We start from the raw sequence: 22,133 nt of genomic DNA, 5'->3' as shown, positions 1-22,133 counted from the left end.
TCTGGCTTTGTGTGCAGACGCTTGACTCCTGCTGGTCGCGGGTGTGGCAGGGCTGTGTGAGCCCAGTCCCCGGGCTGGTGAGAGGTGCTCGGGGTCCGAGGGGCTGGGTGGACCCCAGCACCATCTGTGTCACCGGAGACCAGAGTCTTCAACCCCGCCTGGGCCTTCTCCGTAAAGTGGGGCTGATAAACCCTGGAAGGAGAGGTCGCTCGTGGTGGACAGGCGTGGTCATGCCTGCCTCTGCTGTCAGGGAGGGGATGGCGTGAGTGGGGTGTGGGAGGACCGCAGGGGGCAGAGGAGGCACAGGAGAAGCGTCACCGGTTTGCCCTGGTGTCCCTGGGTTGGGATCTCTAGGTTGGGGCGTGAGGGATGCGTAGGAGTTTGCCTGGGAGAAGCCGGCTTCCGCATCCCCACCCGTGCGTGCTGGCTCTAACTAACGTGCCTGAGGCCTCCCCCCAGGGCTTCGTGCATCTCCTGTGTGGCTGGAGCTGAACCAGCGAGGGGGAAGGGTAGAGATGGAATCAGAGAGCCCGGAGAAGCCTCTGGAACTTTTGTCCCAGGAGGTGGAGCCGTTGGAGGGTCCTGGGCCAGGGAGGGTGGCGTCTGGCTTGTGTGTGAGGAGGGGCCGGTGGGCAGGGCAGGGGGCCTGGTGGCCTAGGGAGAAGCGGTCCGGGGATTTGGCCCCGAGCGTAGGAGCGCCTGGGGCTGTGCCCAGTGTGGAGATCATAGCAGGGGCGGGTTTGGGGCATCAGGACTTCGGTGTGGAAGCAGCCTGGCACCTGGCCGCTGCCGCCTGGACCCAGGCAGCTGGGCGGGTCGGAGCTCGCGCCATGGGCCACCGGTGCAGATGGGCGCCCAAGGGGACGGCAGATGCCGCAGGCCAAGCGCACCGCAGAGCCCGGGGTGTCCGAGAGCGTCCGAGGCCTCGCTGGGCCTCCCTCGCGGGCTGGAAGGGTGGGCAGGTGTGCAGGCACGGCCCCCAGCCTGAGCCGGGCTCCCACGGGGCGCTCGGTGCCTGCAGACTTCCTCCCGGCTCTGTGGCTAGCTCGGGGCGCGGGCCTCCTCTGCCCAGGTGCGGTCTGGCTGCAGGACTGCGGGCAGTTCTGGTTCTTGATTGGCCGGCCCCCAGTCCAGGTGCCGCCCCTCTGACCCCGGCTGGCACCCTTCCCGCCCGCAGTCCCAGGGTCACGGGGCAAGGTCACACCTCCCAGGCCCTCGCTGGCTGTGGTCCTTGGGAGGCAGGCCGGCTTCCGTGTGTGTCTCCCTGTCGCCCTGCCCGCAGCTCATTGCTGCGAGCTGCCTGCTTCTGGACAGTCCCTGCGTCTCCCCTTCGGGCAGCCGAGCGCTCTTGCAGCCGGCTGACAGGGATGGAACGGCTCTCGTGGCCACGCTGGTCCTGGAAGGCGCTGATCAGCTACGGGTCATTATCGCGGGGGCAGCCAGGGAGCCCCAGGACAGGGGGCCGGCAGCCCAGCCCCTGGGCCCGGACAGGGGGCAGGCAGATCGTGGCCTTGGGGGAGTGAGTGGGCCTCACAGGGAGACCCTCTGGGGCTCTGGAGGTGGCCTGCCTGGGCCTCCCTCCCCCGCTGACCCTCGGCCCCTCCTGGTGCAGGCCCAGCACACGCGCGCGTGCACGGTGCGCCCCTCCCTGCTGCCGCTGCCGTCGCGTCCCAGCCATCTGGACACCCTGCTCGGAGCCTGAGGGCCCTCGGCTCACATGCCCGTGCTGGGTGGGTCCCTGCTGGCCGTGCGTCCCTTGGACTTGGCCCTCAGGACCTAGAGGCCGGGGGCCCCAGGGTCTGCCCTGTCATCCTCTGTTCCCACTCACAGGACCCCTGCCTTGCGTGCTCCGGCTGGCTCGGGGGTCTGTGAGCCAGAGGCTGCTGGACAGAAAGGCCAGGACTGCGAGTGGCGTGTGTTTGGGGCCCCCTGTCCTCAAGGATCCCCATCCTGCCCAGACCCTCCTTGGGGACTTGGAGCCAGGACCCCGTGGGGGCGCAGAGACGGGGTCAGGTCACCCCTGTGGCCGGGTTCCGGGGCCAGAGCGCACGTGTTAACTTCTGTGTGCCTGAGTGGGCCGCGTGAGCCCACACGGGCACGTCCGGCCTGGAGATGCACCCACAGTCCTTGCGGCCTGCAGGGCTGGGAGCCGGGCTGAGCGGCAGGCGTGGGCAGTGCCCGGGGTGTGTGCGGCAAGACCCGGCTGGTCCAAGGGGCAGGGGGCCCGAGGGACAAGCGCGCTGTGCAGGATACTGGGGTTTCTCCTGAGGGCTTCGGGGCGAGGAGGCCCCGACGGGGAGGACTTGGGGACGGGGGTCTGTGGGCAGGTGTATGCAGGAGGAAGACCGCGAGGCTGTGCGGAGGGGGTCTGGGGCCGTGGGTCCTGGGTCAGACCGCCAATGTCACCCCCAGTGGCCCCGGCCAGCCCCCTGGAGCTCCCTCTGGTTCCAGGCCTGGGGAAGGGGTCAGATGAAGGTTAGACGCAGGGGTGGGGCGGAAGGGACCCAAGAGGGACGAGGATGCTCTGGAAAGGCCTGCAGTGGGCGGGGGCTCCTCCGCGGCCCCTGTCCCGCTTCCCTGGGCCTGCACTGTGGCGACCACACTCCTGGTCAGCTCCGCTCACCCGCCCTTTCAGCGGGCACCCTGGGCAGGCTCAGACGGTCGACAAGCACCGACCCAGCACGGGAGGGCCTCCCTGGACGAGGTGGGTGGTGGAGGGTCCCCTGCCAGAGCTGGGGGGTGGTGAGATGAGGGAGCCCCAGCCCCCATCTCGTGCCCTCCAGCTGGGCTGTCTTCTCTTCCGAGCGATCCTGCACCGGAGCACGGGCCGGCCTGGAAGCCAGTCACGCACACTTTAGTGCGAATGAGCCTGACGCCAGCGCTGCAGGCGCCGCACGGAGGGGGGTGTGGAAGACAAGGAAGCGTCGTGCACTCGAGGACACGGGTCTGAGCCGCTCAGAGAGCCAGGCCCGCTCCTCATGGTGCTCTGGTTCCCTCGTGTCCTGCCTGCCCGCCTTGGACGGAGCGCTCTGCTGGTGGTGAGGGTCCCGGGCCGGGGAGTCCCAGCAGAGGGAGACGGTGGGCCGGAGCCGTGGGCGGGGTGGGGATCTGCGTCCGAGGCCCACAGGGCCTCAGCCCCTCGCCCAGGGTCACCTGGCTGGTCAGCGGCAGTGCTGAGATCTGAACCTGGCTCTCGGGACCCCTCTCGGACCTTTCCTGTGCAGGGTGCAGAGCTGGCCTCCTGGGGGGCTGGAGGCCGGGTGGGGGAGACGCTCCCCGTCCGGGAGGGGCGCATCATGGAGCCAGCCCTGCCGGTCGGGAGATGCCGTGTTTCCTACACAAACAGCCAGGGCTGGCTGGAGCAATTTTATTTTTATTTCCTATTTTTACTTCCCCGTTGGCTCTTTTTAGCAGCTCTGGGTTAGATCGGACCCCGCCCTCCAGTCTCCACCCGGCTTCCTGGTGCAGTCCTGGGGCTTCGGGGAAGCCGAGTGCGTGTGTGCGAGGCCCTGGTTCAGCTGCGTGGTTTGCACGCGCCTGGTGGCGGGGAGCTCGTTTCTCCCCAGGTCGTCCTGTGAGGTGGCCTCTTCCCACCCCTGGGGGCCCGTCGTGGGCAGTGGGTGGTGGCTGTGGGTGTGCCCCCCGGCTCACGAGCCCGTGTCTTGACGCCCTGCCCTGGTTCTCTGCTGGAAGTTGAGGTTGGGGGTGGCCGTGACGGAGGAGGAAGGGTGATCAGCGTGGGCGCGTCTGCTGGGCGGAGTGGGCTGGGGACACGCAGGTGAACAGTGTGTCTGCCTTGGACCTGGCTGGGCAGGGTGTGCTGAGGGCAGGCCTGGACTTGGCTTCCTGCAGACCGCATCTGCTGGGCCCAGGCCCGACTCACTGAGGGAGCAGCCTGCTGCGGGGTGGCTTGGGCGATGTTGGAGGGTCTGGCTGGCCGAGGTTTTCTGCGATGGGTGTGGGGACGTGGGAACCCCGGGTTGGGGGCTCACCACCCGGCCTGGGGCGAGGGGTCCACGCCCGCCTGCGTGGGTGCAGCTGGGTCTTGCGCTGGCATCTGGCATTTGGTGGTGGGTCCTGGCCTCCCGGGTCGGGCCTGGGTGGGCCTGGGGCTCAGGTGGAGAGCTGGTCGCCGTCCAGCCCCCGGCCTGTGCCCAGCCTGCTGTACCCCCCGTCTGCGGGTGCGGGCGGGCTCGGACGACCCTTGAGGCCTCTCGGGGTGCGGGTGTGGGGCCACCAGTCCCGAGCACTCTGCACACCAGGAGACCGAGGTGCCCGGGCTGGGCACCCTGCGTCTTGCTGTCTGCCCCAGGCCTTCCATGTGGAGGGCAGAGCGGGACAGGCCACAGTGGCAGGGTTTATCCAGGCTCGCTGTGGGACTAGCAGGGGCCCGTGGGGTCAGAACGGAAGGCCTGTGTGGCCCTGCCGTTGGGGAGCCGCTGGCCAGGACGAGGACACAGAGGCACATCCATCTCTCCAGCCCTCCAGTGTCCACGTCAGAGATGGACCAGCAAGTCTGGACGAGACCCCAGTGTACTGTGGGCGCCTGAGGACGCAGGGCGGTGTGGTCAGGAAGGGCTGTGAGAGGGATGGACGGAGAACACTCGGGCCTAGCCCCATCCTGCTCTGTGCCCAGGGGGCCCCTCTCCATGCCCGCCGCTCCATCTGTTGGCAGTAACGCAGGTGCCAAGCAGCTGGTTGAGCCTGGGTTCACTCCTGCTGAGCCCGCTCGTGCCCGAGACCCTCTGCCACTGCGTAGGTGCTGGGTGGGCTTCCTGGGTGGGCTTGGGCAGCAGTGCCCAGACTCAGACCCACCTGGTGGGTATGGGACTCTGACCCACGGGCCTGTGGAAGGTCCCCAGGGAGGAACTGGCCGGGCCTCGTTCCGGCCCACTGTGTGCTGGCTGGCTCAGCTGGCCTCTGTGGTGGCTGCTGCCCTGTACGAGGTGGGCTTCCTTCCGGGCCGAGGGATGTGGCTGGCCCCGTCCAGGAGGTGCCCGCTGCTGCTGGCATGTGGCTGCCGAGACCTTGGGGAGTCCCTTCGTCAGAGGCCAGAACACTGAATCCTGTGGCTGAGGCGGGTGGGGGACACCTCCTCCTTGGAGATGGCGAGATTTCTATGCAACCCGCCCTGCAGGGGCGCCGTGGGCAGAGGGTGTCTGGCTGGCGGGGCTGCCTTGTCATTGCTGGGAGGAGGGACTCCTCCCCGGAGCCTGGGGAAGCCACGTGCGGGCTGGGTGGCCCAGCGGGGGGCAGCCCTCCTGAGCCTCTTCTGGGTGCCCACTCGGCCCTTTGCTGCTGAGTGACCTGGGGCAGTGTGTCTGTCTGAGCCTGGGCTTTGTCCTCTGTGGAGGGGGGTGGCGACACTTCCAGGGTGGTCGTGGGGGTGAACCTTCAGTTCTGGGGGCCGCTCTGGCGCTCGGAGTCCTTGTCTGCAGGTTGGGGAGAGGAGTCCTCCCTGTGGTGCCTGGGGGCCTGTGGAGGCCTGCCCTGCAGCACCCGCGGCACCCAGCGGCAGGCCGGGCTGTAGGGGGAGATGTGGGAATTGGCCCCGAGTTTCCCTGGAAGGGGCGGTTGCAGACCCTTCTGGGGCCCAGGAATCCCCCAGGACCAGAAAGGGAGCCCCCTTGCCGGGTGCCGCCTGATGCGGACGTGGGGGGGATGGCGCTAAGCGCCTCGTCCTGTCCTCACTGGCCTCGCCCCCTCGCGGCCTGGGCAGGGGCGTGTGTTCTGGCGGGCGGCTCTCTGGTGGCTGGGCTCTGGGGACCTGCCGCGCCCCCCCCACCCCCACCCCAGCGAGCACGGCCCCAGGCCATGGAATGGTGTGATTCTGGGTGCCTCTCTTCCTTCAAGCAAAGAGGATCTTTCGAAACTGTGGGAAAGAGCATTTCCTCCCCAAACGCGGGTGGGGGGGGCGGGGGCTCGGTCAGCAGATGTGACGTCCCTGGCGCCCTCTCGCCCTTCTGTACTCCTGCCCGTGACACTCACGGGCCCGTGGCCAGAGGGCTGGGCAGGTGGTCAGGCCTGCAGGTGCCCCCGCAGATCTGAGCCCCCCGCAGAGCCGAGCCCCGCGGGGTCCCTGCTGGCTGTGTGTGCCGTGCGTTTGCAGCTCTGAGCCTTCGCTCTCGCTGTTCCCGCTGCCGGGTGGGCCTGCCCTGCCCTCCCCCAGCTCTTCGTCCCAGCAGCCTGATTCCCGTGCCCCTCCACCTCAGAAATGTCCCCCGGCCCGAGCCCGCACCTGCTCTGTGCCCCAGGAGGGGATCTGGCTGAGCACGCACGCGCCTGGCCTGTCCTGCCCCAGGCCTTGGTGTCCCCAGCCCCAAGTGGGTCCCTTCCTGTGCTGACGGGCAGAGAGGATGCTGTGGTCCCGTGGCGGGGGCACTGGTCCCGTGGGCCGGGCCGGGCTTCAGCAATCTCGCTTCCTGCCCACGCTGCTGCTGGAAGGGGCTGTGATTTGGCCCCCCTGTTCCCCGCCCTGGGCTCCTGACTCAGCAGCCACAGGGTTGGGTTGGTGGGGGGAGACCGGATTTCTCGACCGAAAAACCCAGCCTGGGGCACCCATGGCCCAGATTTCTTTTGTGAAGGTGGGAAGTCGAGCCCCGGGTTCCTGTCTGGGTTCCCAGCAGGAGGGTGGGGTGGGGCTGGAGTCGGGTCTGGGCCCTGGGGCCGCGCGCTGGGCCCCCTTCCCGCCCGGCTGCACTGCCCTTCCCCTGGGCACCACCCTCTGTGGCTCCCCAGTGCCCGCAGGAGGTGGCTCTTGCTGCCGCCTGGCCGTGCTCTCCTGTGACCCTCCCGCCCCCCGCCCCATGTCCCTTGGTCCTCAGGAGCCATGCCTGCCCTGTCCTCCGGGTCCTGCCCACCTTCCCGCTCCATCAGGCGTCGGCAGGGGTGTGTCCTCCTCCAGGAAGCCCCCCTGGGTTAGGTCCCCTCCCCTCACTGTCACGGTGTCAGAGTCTCATCCCCTGGAAGGAGTGGCGGGTGTGGCCTCGGACCCCCCCGCCCAGCATCAGTGCTGGCCGACGGTCAGACGGGGAGTGTGGGGTCGGGGCCACCTCCCGGGGCCCTGGGCCGAGTGGAGGGCTGGGGTCTAGTGTTCACAGAGCTGTTGCTTCGGCTGCTTGAACAGGAGGGCCCTTTGCCCGGTGGTGTTTGGGGGCCCCTCTGCCTGGAAGACGGGAGTGGGTGGCCCCAGGGGCCATCGTGAGTGCCCAGGCTCAGGGCCTTGGGCAGCGTCTCCTTGCCTGTCGGGGGGCACAGCCACTCCCCCTGGGGTGTCTCAGAGCCGACATTGGCGCGACCTGAGCGTGTGCCCAGGGAAGGAGCCAGGTCTATAGATGGAGGCTTCGTGTCCCCTGGGCAGCAGCGGTGGGAGCGCCTGGTGGGCTCGGGGCCCTTCCTGTCCAGCCCTGGGGCCAGAATGGACTTGGCCCTTTGGGTGGGCTGGCTCCTGGGATTGACAGTCCTGGCCTCAGTGGCCTCCAGCAGCAGGGGCCGCGGCCACAGGCTTGGGTCCGACATTGCGTTCTGGGCCCGGCCCTCCCTGGAGGTCTTAATCCAGAGTCTGATAGCAGCCCCGGTGTCCCCCCTCCGACGGTGCCGCCAGCAGCCGCCTGCTTGGCCCCTTAAGGTGTTGGAGAAGCATCAGCTGGGAGGGGCTCTGCCCCCAGGGAGGGGGGCGGGCGGGAACAGCTGAAGCTGACGTTAATCGCGGGGCGTGCTCCCCTCTGCTCCCGCTCCGCTGCCGCCTCTGTGCACGGTCGGGAGTGGAGAGGCGTTGGAGGCTCACCCCTAGCCCGATCGTTCGTGACTAGATCTGGGTCGCCTCCTGGCGCAGCGGCGGGCCGGCCACGGCGCTGCTGCACCTGCTCTGCAGGCGGTGCCTGGACACCCCTCCTACGGAAGCCCCCAGATGAGCCCCCCTGGGAGGGCCCCTCCACACCCACGGCCCTTGCCTCGTGCATCTGGTGTGCCTTCCCCCCGCCTGCCCTGTAGGAACCCTGTGGGGGGCAGGGGGTGGCGTCAGGTGGACGTGGGTCGCGGGGCTGACGCCTGCTTGCAGCCCAGCACGCTGGGCCGGGCCTCCCTGCCTTTCTGCAGCCCCTTCCCTGCCGCGCCGTGGTCCTGGGGGCAAAGCGGCAGCCCCAGGCCTGGCACGCGTCCGTGCTCCCGCGGGACCAGCCTTCCCGCTCTGCTTCCTGCTGCTGGAACGTTCGAGCACGTGCTGTGCCTGCCCTGAAACCTCCCTCCCCGACGGCCCCTCCCCACCCCACGTGGGGGTCGCCCCCGCAGACCCCGGGCGGTCGCCGCGGCCCTGGCTGCCCCCACCGTCACCCTCTGCCTCCCTCGAGTCTGCCCTTTTTTCTGAGGCTCTGCGTCCGCACGTGGTTCGCTGGAGGGGCCCTGTCCCGACCCCCGACTGGGGCCTGAGTTCTGCGTCTGGGGGAGGTCCCAGGGGCTGTGCCCCGCACCCCTGCAGGTCTTCACACAGGGAGTGCAGGAGGACCCTGGCTGAGGGCGGGGGCTTCTGGGAGCCGCCTTCCACCTCCCCCCGCGTCCTTCCTGGGCGGCCTTGCAGAGCTGGGGTGCTGGGAGCTCTGGGGGCCTCCCACGTGGGCACGGGGCGGGGGGTGGTAACAGCTGGCCTGGCCGGGACCCCGGGTCACAGGACGGGAGGACCAGGCCTGGGGGAGGTGCTGTGCCCAACGCAGTGCCAGGGGGCAGGGGAGGCTGCCCCTTGGCTGCACTGGCCGGAACCGGGGCCCTGCGGGAGCACCTTGGCCGTGGGGGAGGCCCTGTGCTGGGGGGGACCCCTGCCGGCTGGGGGGCACCTGGGCGGGCACTGGGAGGGACGGGCAGGCGGAGCTAGGGTGGGGCTGGGGTGTCCCCCTGGGATGGACTGTGCTGTTGCGGGGAGGAGAGAGTTAAGGGCTGAGGGAAATGATAATGTTTCTAATTTTCCCGTGTAATTTGATAAAAATGTAAATCGCTGGGCGGAGGACGCCCGGCCGGCCGTGGTGTTGACCGAGGTGAACTGTGGGCTTGGGGTGGCCGGCCTGCCTTAGTCTGTGCCCCTGGCACGGAGCCTGGTGCCTCTGCCCCGATGGACGGGCGCTGGGGGGCGGGGGGCAGCCCTCATGGTGTCGGGGTGTCCACCGAACGCGGGGCCCCCGGGGGGTCGGCTCGGAGCTGGGCTCCCCTCTGACCACCCCACCCCCACGTCCAGAGGAGCGCGGGGCCTGCGGTGACGATGGTCGCGTCCTGGGTACGTGGGGTGATGCTGGAGACGCGCTGTCGGACGAGACGGGCGGCCAGGAGGCTCTGTGGGGGGCTCGGGGCAGCCCGTCCAGGGGCCCCAGGGTGGGGGCGAGGCCGGCCCCCGGGGTGTGTGTCGGCGCGGGGGCCCGGGTTGATGGCAGTGCGGTGGGCGGGGGGCAGCCATGGGAAGCCCTGGAGCTGCAGAGGCCGGGCCCAGGGTCAGAGTGGGGGCCTGCGCCCCTGAGGGGTGGTGGCCTTAGGGGTAGGGGCACGGTGGGGCTGGGCTGTGATTAGAGCCACATCCCACAGGCCAGGACTAGGGGCGCTGGGAATCAGGGTGCACTCTGGGAATTGGGGTGCCTTGAGGTTTGCATCTCAGAGGTGGTGCTGTTTGTGGGGTTGTGGTGGGGGGAAGCTGGAGCTGCGGGTGGTTGGTTGGGCTGCGCGGGGTCTCATGGAGGCAGGAGGACCTGGGAACCTGGGGCCTGTGTCAGAGCCTGGTGTGTCCTCAGGGTGGCGTCTGGTCAGCACGACCCCAGGGCTCGAGGGTGGGGGCAGGCGGCGGGGCGTCGGCGCGGCCTTGGCCCATGCGGGGGGTGCGGCATTGGCTGGGGGGCGGGGGTGCTCGCTGAGCACAGGGCGCCCGAGGGCCCCCGCTGCAGGTCAGTGGGTCAAGGGCTGGGGGAGCCCGGCACTGCTGGCTAGCCCCGTCTTGGCTGTGGGCCTGCCTTCCTGAGAGGGGGGCACTTCTGCATGTCTGCACCCCTGCCCTGTCCCGGGGTCCATCCCTCGGAGGCGTCCCGCTCGGCCTGGACGCTTGACGGCCGGGCTGGGGGGCAGCTGGGACCTGGGTGGGAGAGCGGAATCCCGAGAGTGGCCCCGAAACGCCGGCTGACCCTGACCTCAGGGACCTCAGCCCGACTTCACCCCAGACTCCGGCTCCGCCAGTGTCCCTGGGAGCCGCCGTTTTGGCCAGCGGGCAGAGCGTCTCTGGGCAGGGGCCGGCGTGTCGGCCGAGACCCAGTTCTGTCCCGAGCGGTGTGGGCAGGGCCGCGTGAGGGGCCGCTGACGAGTGGGTTCGTGTCGGGCCTGGGCTCACGGTGGGGGTAGGGTCCCCTGAGGCCTGCTCCGGCCCCGGAGAGCCCGCGTGGAGGCTCTCCCAGGAGAGGGGTCTGGGCCTGGGGCCGCCCCCCCGCCGACGCTCTGTGCCTGCACACCTGGGCAGGGCGGCTCTGGGCAGGGGGTGACCCTGCCTGGGGGAGGGCTCGCTGGGCTCGCGGCGGGTGCACGCCTGGTGGAGGAGGAACCAGCAGACAAGGAGTCGCGGCCTTCCGGGGACTCTGGGGAGGAGGGCGCTGAGGCTGGCTCGGTGGGTCAGGTGGGGACTCACGCCAGCATCCTGCTGGGAACACTTTCCCCTCTTGCCCTGCGGGACCCCGCCACCCTCCCCGGGCACACGCCTCTGCCCAGGGTGTGCTCAGGCCCGGGGTCAGGAGGGGTGGGTGTCCAGATGGCTGGGCAGGCGTGCCTGCCCAGCAATACCAGGAGAGGCCGTGCTGATTGCGGGCTGTGATTAAACGACCTGTCCGGCTGGCTGGGCAGCTGGTCAGCGTCAGCTCGCACGGCAGGATGTGTGGACGCTGTCCGCTACGGCGGGGGTGGGGTGGTGGATGGGGGGTGGAGAGCATGGGCCGCTGGGAGCCTCGGGGGCGGGCGCTTGCTGGGTGGAGAGTCAGACACGCTGTTGGGGTTAGAGACCCTGGCCTGCCCCACCTGCCCGCCCTGGGGTGGAGGGTCAGACACACCGCTGGGGTCAGACACCCCGGCCTGCCCCACCTGCCCGCCCTGGCCCTGGCCCCTGGCCCCTCTGAGCCTCAGGCCCCTCATCTGTGGAGGCGGCTGTCTGTCACGCTCTCGCATCTGGGTGGAGCAGAGGCCCCTGGCGGCTGGTGGGTGGCCTGGGCCCCCTGGGGGCGCCTGCTGTGGGCTTCTGCTCCTCCGAGGCCAGCAGTTTCCATGCGGGGTCTTCGTCCTTGGAGGCCCAGTGGGCACGCGGCCGATGGACGCTCCCAGACCTGCAACTGGGGTCGCCATGTGGACGCCTGGGCGGCTGCGTGGGGGCCTCATTGACTGTCCCTCCCACCCCGGGCAGCGGCTCACCCCGGATGTTTTCCTCCTGGGTTGGGAGGCAGGCGGGAGGGAGGTGGGCCAGGCTCCTCGCCCGCCCCACAGCACCTGGGGCTGCGTTGCAGGGGGGCTGAGGGTCCCGGGTCCCCTCTGTCCTCATCTGTGTTCTCAGCTGGCCTTTCCCTGCTCCCGGGTCAAGGTGGGCAGATGCCCTGCGAGGGCCGGCCGGGCCTCCCGCCTCAGCGTCCCCGCCTGTGAAGCGGGAGCAGCTGACGCAGCGGTCGGGAGGAGCGTCTGCGCCGTGAGGCCCGCCTGCCAGCTCGTGGGCAGTGCTGGCGGTGGAGGCCGCTCTCTGTGGTCCCCTTAGGAAGCGATGGCTCTGGGGACAGTGCTGACTCTCCTGGGGGCGGGCCGGCCGTGGAGGTCCAGACAAGGCAGGGCCGGGAGCAGGAGGCTGGGGAAGCTGCTGGAGGCCTTGGGTCCCTTGCTCCCCTCCGGGGGCTCACCCCTTGTTGGGGTCTGTGGGCCCGGGGCAGGGCGCTGGGCAGGGAGGCGCGCGTGGCCTGGCGATGGGACAGAGCTGAATGTGCGCGGGCAGGTGTCCAGCCCCAGCCCTGACCTGACTGTGTCACCCCAAACCCGGTGCCCTCCCAGCGCGGGAGCCCCCGGCAGGGCAGGGATCCGACGCCCTGGGAAACGTGATCGCCTCCCTGGCCTGTGAATATTTCATCAGTGGATTAAAAATTGAAGTGGAACCATCGTGCCCCACCCGGGAGGGTGGGGGAGGGGCGTTGGCACCGTTTCAGGCCCGTTTGAGTCTTTCTCTGGATAACGGAGCCTTGTCAATTAGAAAGCGACATTGCTGTTTAGAATGCCGCTCTGCGGCCCTCTTTAATTAAGGCCGAGATGTAATAACCGATCTGCTGCCGTGAATGAGTTTTTAACCATCTGAATGAGGGGTGACCGGTGCCCAGCGGGATTTGTCAGGGTGGGTGTCCCGGGGGGCCTGAGATTCATGGGGGCTGTGGTGCTGGCCGGGCAGGGGCATCTGGCCTGTGTTGGTGATGGCGTGTGTGTGTTTGGTGTGTGTTGGTGTGTGTGTGTGTCTGGCGTGTGTTGGAGGGGGTGTGTGTGTCTGATGGGTGTTGGTGAGGGGGATGTGTGTTTGGTGTGTGTTGGTGGGGAGTGTTGGTGGGGGTGTGTCTGGTGTGTGTTGGTGGGGTATGTGTCTGGTGTGTGTTGATGAGGGGGTATGTGTTTGGTGTGTGCTGGTGGGAGGGTGTGTGTCTGGTATATGCTGGTGGGTGTGTGTCTGGTATATGTTGCTGAGGGGTGTGTGTCTGGCGTGTGCTGGTGGGGAGTGTTGGTGGGTGTGTGTGTGTCTGGCGTGTGTTGGTGGGTGTGTATGTGTGTCTGGTGTGTGTTGTGGGTGTGTGTGTCTGGCACTTGTTGGTGGGGTGTGTGTGTGTGTGTTGTGTATTGGTGGGGAGTGTTGGTGGGGTTGTGTCTGGCATGTGCTGGTGGGGTCGTCCTGGTCTGTGTGTGAGGCGGAGGGGGTGCAGACTCTGGTCTCTGTGTGGGGCTGGGGGGTGCAGACTCCGGCTCCGTGTGTTTGTGGGTCAGGATGGGCACGCCTGGGGGCTGAGGTCAGGTCTGACTTGGGGCCGGGGGGAGCCCCGGCGGTCCCGAGGGTCCTGTGAGTGACGTGAGGGGCTTGGGTGCGGCGGGGACGGCTCTGGGCTTGGGCCTGGCCAGGCGTATGCTGGGTGCTGGTGAGCCGGGATCGTTGAGCCCCCAGGCCTCCCGGGCCGTCGAGGAGCCTGGACGTGGGTGGACAGTGCCATTCCGGGTGGGCAGGGGCTGGGCTGGGGGGTCCAGCCAGGTAGTCGCTCGCTGGGACCCGCGGGTCTGTGGGGCTGCATCGGCGCCCGTGGGTGTGTCTTGGGCCCCAGGGCGGCAGCAGGGGTCCCCTCCAGGCCCGCAGATGGAGGCCCGGTGCTGGGCAGCGCTGCCCGGCTCCTCCCCACTGCACCCGCCCACTGGCAGGCAGAGGCGGCCACCCGCCAGGAGCCGACAGTGTGGGGCGGCGCGTCTGGACCACCCAGCCTCCAGCCTCCCTCTGCCGGGCCTCCGTGTTTTCCTTTGGCGGGGCCGGTGCTGATCCTCGGCTGCCGGCGGGCGCTGGGCGCCGCGCGCCCTGGCCGTATCGGCGGCTCCTGCCTGGCTCAGTGGTGGCTACCTGGCAAGGCAGAGTCAGGGTGTGGGTGTCATGGGGTCGTCCGAAGGGCTGAGGGAGGGGCCGGCTCGGGGCGGCTCCCTGTCGGTCCTCAGCCTCGCCTGCACGCCATGGTGGGGTGGACAGGGCCCTTGCATCAGGCACGGTCCTCCTGGAGAGCAGGGTGCCCGCTGCCTTGGAGGATGTCTCGGGGGGGGGGGCAGTGGGCTGCACCTGGAGTTTTGGGGCCCCAGGAAGTGAGCTCAGCTGGGGAGGGGCCATATTTATTTTCTTAGATGATTTAAAGGCTGCTGGAATTTTGCTCTTGAATGTCCCCACAGGGTGGAATTTCTGATGGCCCTGGGTGTGCGAGGCGCGGGCCGGGCGGACTGAGCTGGAGGCGGCCTGGTGGCCTGGGCCGCGCGCGCGCGTGTGTGTGCCTCTGAGCACGCACGGGGACGTCAGGCTGGCGTCCATTCACGTGGCTGCCGGGGGCATTGCTCGCCCTCAGCAAACCTTCCCCTGCGCGCGGAAGGGCTCTGATGGCCGGGGGTGGGGGGGGGGCCCCGTCTTTCTTGGAGGTTGTGGGCCCCAGTGTGCCCGTTCGCTGGTCCTCCCGAAAGCGTGGGCTGGATACCGTTCACCTCCTCCAGGCCAGAGGATCGTCTGCCCTGTCCCCCTGCACCTCCCCAGGGTGGGTGGGTTGAGGTGCCCTCTGTCTGGCAGTGACGCCTGGCCTTGGGCAGGGAAGGGCCTTTTGTCCCCGAAGCTCCTGGTGCCTTCGGAGGGCGGTTGGTGTCCAGGGCTGGGTGAGCCGAGCTGTCTGTAACCTGGGCTTCCTGACCTCTCCCTGACAGCACTGGCAGGACTAAGGGGCAGTGCCAGACCCCGCTCCGAGCCTCACCAGGGGTGCCCTGAGCAAGCTGCACGTGCAGCGGGCGGATGGTCCCGAAGAGGCCACAGCGGGGCGGGTTGGGGCCTGCCGTTCCGGGGAGCAGAGATCTCGAGGCCCCGGAGCAGGGACTCAGGCCGGCCCTGACCACAGGCCTCCCTGGTTGGCTGGCTGTGGGGGCCAGGGGCCTCGGGAAGCCGTGGCTGTGGCGTGCGCTGGGCCGTTCTGACCCGGGCTCTGCCGTTGTCGGCAACCAGTGGAACCAAGCTCTGTCTCCAGGAGCGGAGTGACGAGGCCCTGTCCCTTGTCACTCCTGCAGAGCTTGCAGCCAGGTGCCTCCACAGGTCACTGTGTCTGCCCTCCTGAGCTGTTGGCCTGGTGGGAGAAGGCCTGTGGGCTTGGTTAGCTATAGCTCTGACCCAGTTAGGGTATCCCCCCCCAGCCTGCCTGCCTTAGAAAGAGGGGAGCTTTCAGAACCGCGGTGTCCAGCCATGGCCCAGACCAAGGAGGTCGGCAGCCTTGGCGCTGGGCTCCCCAGTGGCCCCCCCCCAGTGGCCCCAGGTGATGCTGACGTACAGCTGGGCCCGGAGCTCCTGGTGCCCTTCCTGTAGCCGTGTGCGTGTGTGAGTGCGTGAGTGAGTGCGTGAGTGTGCGTGCGTGCATGCGTGCGCGTGTGTGTGCGTGCATGTGTGTACGTGTGTGTGTGCGTGCATATGTGCGTGTGTGTGCGTGTACGTGCATGTATGCGTGTGTGTGTGCATGCGCGTGTGTGTGCATGCATGTGTGCGTGCGTGTGCATGTGTGTACGTGCGTGTGTGTGTGTGGTGGGGGGCGGGTATGTGTGGTTCCCAGGAGACTGAATCTTTGGGAGCTCTGCTGTTGCTGAAAGCCTCAGATCTGGGTCAGGCCAGGCCCGCGCCCCGGGCCTGTGCACTCCAACCCCCCCGCCAGCGCCCGTGGGCCTTCCAGGCCGGTGATGAGCACGGGCCTGCCCCAGCGCTGCGGGGTGTCCAGATGAGGGGGACTCCTGGGGCTGGCTCCCTTGCCCGCAGGGAGCTCAAGAGCTGGGTCTGTGTTCCAGAAGCGCCGGGACCTGTGATTGCAGGAGGGGTGTTCGTCCTTTCTTGGCCTCTGGGGTTCAGGGTGGCTGGGGCCGCGCTCCCTGCAGGCATGACCCCCCCACGCTGTGCCTGGCTCCCCCCTGCCTGTCTCTGCCCCGGGGCTCTCCCTCACCTGGGGAACTGCAGGCCCAGGTCCCCAGGGGGCTGTGGGTCCCCAGGGTCAGTGGGAGCGGTGGTCAGGGGGCTGGGCCAGGCGGGTGTTGGGAACTCTCTCAACCAAAGGACAGACGATGAAGGCAAGTGGGACCCTCACTGTGGGTCAGGGAGACATCGGGCACCCCCACCCGTTTCCTCATCTGGCCTTGGGAGGCGGGGAAGGCGAGGGGCTCTCACAGTCAGCCGGCCGTGGGCCCTGCTGCGTGTCAGTTTAGGTTTTGATCTCCGCTTGTCTGGGCTTCACCTCTCTGGCGGGGTGGGGAGGGGCGGCCCAGAGTTCCGGGGCCAGCAGAGCCTGAGAGAAGGGACGGGTGGCGGCTGCCCGGGGAAGTTTGCACAGGGTCCTCTGTGGCCGGGGCGAGTGCCCGAGGTTGGGGAGGCCTGGACCCCTGCCTGCCACCTGGGGGGAGCAGTGCCGCCTCCGCCCTCACCCTGCTCCCCAGCCTGAAGGGCGGCGGGTCCTTGCAACACAGCGGAGGCAGGTAGGGGCCTGGCCCGGTGTGCAGCCTGCAGCTGTGTGGGGAATTCCTCCCAGCGCCCTGCCTCTGCTCTGCCCCGGAGTTTGCATTTTTTGGAAGCTTGGCTGCGATCTAGTCCCAGAGGAGCAGAGGCTGGGCTGCTCCCAGGTGTCAGATAAGCCCTTGGTGGTGGCAGGGGCAGGGGGTGGGTTGACCACAGTTAGGTTGGGGGGCGGGGCAAGGTCTGGGATGGCTGCTGGGCTTTGATGTCCCTGAAGAGGGGCACGGTCGTGTGTTACCGGAGCCAGCGCGGGGTCCCCTGGAGCTGTCACTGGCTCAGGCCAAGTCTCCTTCCCCTGCTGACCGGAAGCATGGACCTTGCTGGCTTTTGCCCCTTCCCTGGCCTCTCCTGGAGGGCTGGGGGCCTTCTCAGGAGGGGGCCTGTCTTCACCCAGCTTCTCCATCCCAGCTCTGTGGGGCTGGCTAGACTTGTCCCGAGCTGGGGCAGTGTCAGGCTTCTGTGGGTCAGCCCACTCGGGAGCAGGGGACCTGTGGGCAAGCTCCTTGACCCCATGTCCTGCCCGGAGCCTCAGCTGCCTGGTCACTGAAGTGGGCAGGATAAGGTGCTGCCGTGTTGCTGGCCCTCTGTGCTTGCTGGGATCGGCCTGGCTCACGTGGAAAGATGGCGTGTGGCAGCGGGGCCTGGGCTCCCTGGACCTGGCCTTGGGCTGGACTCGCGGTGCTGGGTATGAGAAGGCTCCCTGGAGGTCGGTCCAAGGGGAGGCGAGGGTGCCGGGCACACAGCCCTGCCGAGGAGGGCAGCCCCTGTGCAGAGTGGGGGTCTGCGGGGCTGGGTTGGGGCCTTCCTGCCCCTGAGTGCCCGGCGCAGGGGCACACGCTCCTGCTCACTGGTTCTTGGACCAGACACCGCGGGGCTTCAGACGGGAAGGGTGGAGTCTATCAGGGTCCTGTGGGGTGCGGCCACAGCTTGGGCGTTCTCACCTGTGCCCACGCGGCTGGGAAAGGCCTCCCCTCACCTGCCTCCCTCCCTGCCCTGCAGGCGGCCCCGAACCTCAGGAAGCCCCGGGAGGGTTGGGGAGCGGAGAGGGTGCAGCAGGGGCAGAAACAAGACACGCCAAAGCAAAGCCAAAGTCTGCCCCCAGCCCCCAGCCCGCACCCCCACGCCTCCTTATCTGGTCCCCGGGCCGCCTGTCGCAATTGCTCGCTCGGGGCTGGGTTGAGAAATGCGATCGAGAGATAGCTGTCTGGGGCGGTCGGACTGGTTTGGATCCTGCCCCCGGCGGAGGGCCTGCTCCCCCCACCAGGAGAAACTGGCCTGCACCCTCCCGCCTGCATCCTGGCCTTGTTCCAAGGAGCGGGGGGTCTGGGGGCCGGGAGGGGGGCTTGCATGGGGAGGGCCTCCCCTCCGCCCTCATCTTGCAGCTGTGTGACATCAGGACCCCCCCTCCCTGGCCTCAATTTCCTCCTCAGCCCCTGGGGTGGGGTTGGAGGGGGGGGGTCTGTGTGCAGGGGTGGTGCCAGCCAGGGGTGGTGCCAGCCAGGCCCCGCTAGCCCGGGGTGCTGTGGGGGACGCAGCCCTGAGCAGGGTGGAGGGAAGAAGTGCTTCTCCCCAGCAGAAGTCGGGGTTCTGTTAGCTGGGACCTTCCAGGACGCAGACACATGCCAGAAGTAAGCAGTGAGGGCCACGCTCGGGGCAGAGCGCGCGTTCCTAGAAAATGGACTGAAAACTGTGCTTTCTGCGGACGATGATCAGTTTTGCCCCCGCAGCCCGTGACCTGAGTTATCAGAGGATGACAGCGTGGGGCAGCTTGGGGCAGGGAGCAGTCAGTGGGAGAAGTGCCGGCCGAGAAGGAGCCTGGGGTGGCCACAGGCGTCCATGATACCGGGGGACGTGGGGAGGTGGGCTGGGGTCAGGGAGCTGGAGTGTGGGGGGCGTGAGATCCTTTGGGTGCGTGATGGGAGGGAGGTGTGACCCCCACGTGTGTTTCTGTGGACAGACTCTGGTCTCCTGCCCACCCAAGGATTCTGTCCTTCAGAGGGGTCCCCGTGGGAGGCCATGTGTCACTTATAAGTGTGGCCCCAGCCGAGGAAGGAGCCAGTTGTAACCCCGTTCCCAGGTCAGAGCCCAGGCCGCTGGGTTCTGTTCAGCCCAGCTTGCGTGTCCTCGCCAGTGAGTGTCCTGGCCCGGTGGGTTCTGGGCTGGACAGGAGGCTTGTCACGCTGTCAGCGGCCTCTTTCAAGCAGGAGGTTGGTGAGGGCTCAGGGTTGATTTGGGGCGAGGGGCAGGACGTGGGCAGCTGCTGTCCAGGGTGAAAGGGCTTCCATCTGCCTGGGCTGGGGTGGAACTTGGGGGAAGCCTTCCTGGAGGAGGCAGCAACCTGCAGTCTAGATAAGGGAGCGGGTGGGGGCCGGGGGACAGCAAGCACAGAGACCGAGACCTGAGGGTGAGGGGGATCACGGCGGGCCCCACAGGCCCTTGTGGGGTCTGACTTGAGCTCCTGGGCGCCCTGGCCGTGTCTTCTGCAGCCGCTACTTGCTGCGGTGGCCCCGAGTCTCTCTGCTCCCCTCGCCATCCGCAGGATGGGGTGGGGGAGCCGGGGCTGGCCTTGGGCCTGTCGGCAGGTCTGAGCTTGGTCTTTGTGTGAGTGTGCTCTGCACGTGGGCAGAAGACCAGGAGCCCCACAGTCCATTTACTGCCGTGGGCTCAGGAAGTGGCCCCAGGATCCTTTGGAGCCCAGGAAGCCACAAGGAAATAAGGGGTGTAGGGGAGCCCCCCGGGGGCCGCGCTGGAATGGCCGGGAGGCTCGCACTTCAGCAGGTGGCTTGGGCGCAGAGGGCGTGTGAGCAGCTCCTGGTAAAGAGAGGCTCCAGGTGAGGCCAGGAGGCTGCGGGGCCAGCAGCGGAGACCGGGAGGCTGGGCGGGGGCACCCCGTCCGTCCTCGGGACAGGGAGGGAGGCTGCAGCGATGCTGTTGGGTCCGAGCTGGGGGTCCCCAGCCCTCCCGAGCAAGGGTGTCTTGGAACTGGACTTGGAAGCCGCTGTTCCCATTATGCCCCTGCGGAAACCGAGGCCTGGCGGTGGGTGCCTGAGGCTGTTCAGAGCCTGGGAGGGCTGCGGGGCCCGGTGGCCTCAGTGGGCTCCGTGTCGGGGTGCCCGCGGGCTCCGTGTCGGGGTGCCCGTGGGCTCCGCGCAGGGAAGGCACCTTGTGGTCAGTGCTTACCAGCAGCCAGCTGCTGAGCCGAGGGACAGCTGGCCGCCCCGGCCCCCCAGTCCCTGCTCCTCGGCCCCCTAGTCCCTGGCACCCAGCACCCAGCACCCGGCCCGCCAGCACCCAGCCCCCCAACCCCCGGCACCACAGCCCCCGGCCACCCAGTCCCCCAGCCCCCAACCCCCAGCCCCACAGCCCCCAGCCACCCAGTCCCCCAGCCCCCAGCCCCTGGCACCACAGCCCCTGGCCCCCCAGTCCCCAGCCACCAGCCCCCAGCCCCCAGCCCCTCAGTCCCCCAGCCCCCGGCCCCCTGGCCCCCCAGCCCCCGGCCCCCCGGCCCCCCGGCCCCCAGCCCCCTGGCCTCGTGGAAAATGACTTCCGTAAGTCTGCATTCTCGTTCTGCTCCCGGCTCCACGCCTTCTCAGGGCATGCAGTGCAGCTGTGTCTGGAGGGTGCCAGGCTGGGGAGGGTGGCCCCCTTCCCTGGCCCTCTCACCCCCATTAGTGGGCCTGGATTTGAGTTTTCCTGAGGACTGGTTAAGACAGACTCCTTGCTCCCCCTGCTATAAATAATAATAATAAACAGTCAGCGTTTGTGGCTGGACTTCCACGGGGGCCAGGTACATGTGGCCAGGGATTGGACGGGCCATGGTGGGCCCCTCCTCCATGTCCACCCGTCCAAACACACGGCCGAGGCTCGGAAGGCCCTGCGCCCTGTCCGTTTCCCTCATGGGCTGCGTCTGGCTGGATGTTTGGCTGAGCAGGGCAGCCTGGGGGCTCTGGTGGGCCTGGCCTGCGAAGGGAAGGGGCTCATGCTCTGAGACGCCTTGTTGCCCCCACCGGGGGACAGGTGGAAGGTCTGGGGACCCTGGGATCCCGGGCTGGAGGGGGGCGTGGAGGTGGAGCTGGGGAGGGGGCGGGCACCTGGTGGGGTGGGGTGCTGTGTCCCTCAGCCCCACCATCTGGGCTGGAGCCCCTGGCTCTGGCCCAAAGCCCCTGCTTTCGTCGTCTTGCCTTGGGGGGGGGGCGGGTCCAGGGTTGCGGGCCGGGCTGACAGCCACTCGCCGCCCTCGGTGGCCTTGCCAGGCCGTGGGGCGTGGGGTCGGCATCCGGCCACTGCCCGAGCTGCTGACAGCCTGCAGACTCCCTGTCGTCGGGCTGGGGTGGAGTTGGCAGGAAGCAGCTGCTCCTTCCCCTCCGTGCCCGCTGCTCACGGGACTGCGCTGTGGCCGTGAGCCCGGCTCAGCCCTGTGGCCTTGCAGAAGCCTCAAGTTCAAGCCTGCATCCTTGAGTCTACTTCCTTCCCTAGGGGCCTGGCAGTGGGGCCGGGTGGTGCAGCGCCCGCCCCGGGCCCCAGTGTGAGCCGCTCTCAAGCCCACCGAGAGGCCTCTCCGCCCTGCAGGCAGAGGCACTTCGGCCATGAGACTGCCTTGTCTGGGGGGCAGCCTGGGATCTGGGGCCACCCCGGGCGGGGGGGGCGGAATTCTGACCAGCACCTCCTGGAAGGAATAACCCCATCCAGGGGCTGGGGATCCTGGGTGTGGGGGCTGCCCCCGGCCTGGCTAAGACCTGGGACCTTGGCCTGGGGGGACGGTGGTCACAGGGCACTGAGGTGGATGCTGAGCTGTGCTGTTGGGCGGCTGGGGGACGGGGTCCTGGGCTGGCAGTCTGGCCCGTCTCCAGGGGCCATCAGAGCCCCAGGCGAGCCCCACGCTGGCCCTGGTCTGTGGTCGGGGAGACACCTCGGGGGAGTCTGGGAAGGCCTGGCTCCCTTTGAGCCCGCCGTGGCTAGTGCCCCTTGCCTGGGCTCTCCTGGGCTTTTATCTGATGGGAGCCAGTGGCCGTGTGGTGTCGGACCTGACTTTCCCACATGCCTTGCCATGTGACTCATCAGGGTAACATAGTGACCGTGCTGCTGATTCGTTTGACTAATTACTTCTGGAGCTTTCTCTCGGCCTGGCACCTGGTCTCAGAGCCGAGAGGGAACTTGGAGAGCTCAGTGACACAGCTAGGAAGACGCAGGCCTCCCTCGAGGCAGGGCCCTGCCCCTGGACCCATGACGCACTGGGCTGCAGGCTCCTGTGTACCGAGGCCCGTTTCAGGGCCCGGCCTGCGGCGTCCGTCCCTGGGGTCTCTCCTGGCACGGCCACCCACTGCCCCTCCCTCTGCCCAGCCCGAGTCCGCCCTGGCGGGGCTGGGACAGCCGTGGCCTCCTGGGTGCACCTCCACGCGGTGCACCGGGAGCCCGGGAGCCGCCGGGCCGGCCTCCCTCTCGGTGTGAGCTCTCGGTGCTGTACCGTCCTGCCTGCTGCGCTGCGGCCCTCGGGGTCGCAAAGAGCCGGACACGACCGAGCGGCTGAATTGCTGAGCAAGTGCCTGATGGGTCTGGTTAAGATCTGGGGCACGGTGGAGGTTTCTGGTGTGGGAGCAGGCCCGTAGGCTCTTAGGGTAGATCCACCGACTACCCACATGGCCAGGTGGAGATGGAAGGTTCCAGAACGGGCTCCCAGCCTGAGTGCCTCGGGCTTCCTCCTGGTCTGACGCGTGCAGAGGCCTCCCCGCCTCCCCCGGCGCTGCCCGGCTGGGCCTGCGAGGGTGGCCGTGGAGCTGGCCAGGTCCCCAGCGTGCGCCCAGCGCCAGCTGGAGCTGGCCTCCGTGGGTGTGCTGACTTGAGAGCCACC

The 22,133-nt window shown here is 68.6% G+C and overlaps 1 protein-coding gene across 7 annotated transcripts in view; it reads left to right on the top strand.

Moving 5' to 3' along the window:
• The window catches only part of RXRA (retinoid X receptor alpha), a 91,999-nt gene that overhangs the window by 9,899 nt on the left and 59,967 nt on the right, over positions 1–22,133 (top strand). The window contains exon 1 of one of the 7 annotated variants that reach the window (XM_042247980.2): positions 1,953–3,038. The exons of the other annotated variants lie outside the window; for them this stretch is intronic. The gene's annotated coding sequence lies outside the window, so the exon portion shown is untranslated. Of the gene's footprint in view, positions 1–1,952; positions 3,039–22,133 lie in introns of those variants that run through there. 7 annotated transcript variants of the gene reach the window in all.

This window comes from Ovis aries, chromosome 3 (assembly GCF_016772045.2).
Source record: "Ovis aries strain OAR_USU_Benz2616 breed Rambouillet chromosome 3, ARS-UI_Ramb_v3.0, whole genome shotgun sequence".
Classification (NCBI taxonomy): domain Eukaryota; kingdom Metazoa; phylum Chordata; class Mammalia; order Artiodactyla; family Bovidae; genus Ovis; species Ovis aries.
This window is presented reverse-complemented; position numbering and strand designations above follow the sequence as displayed.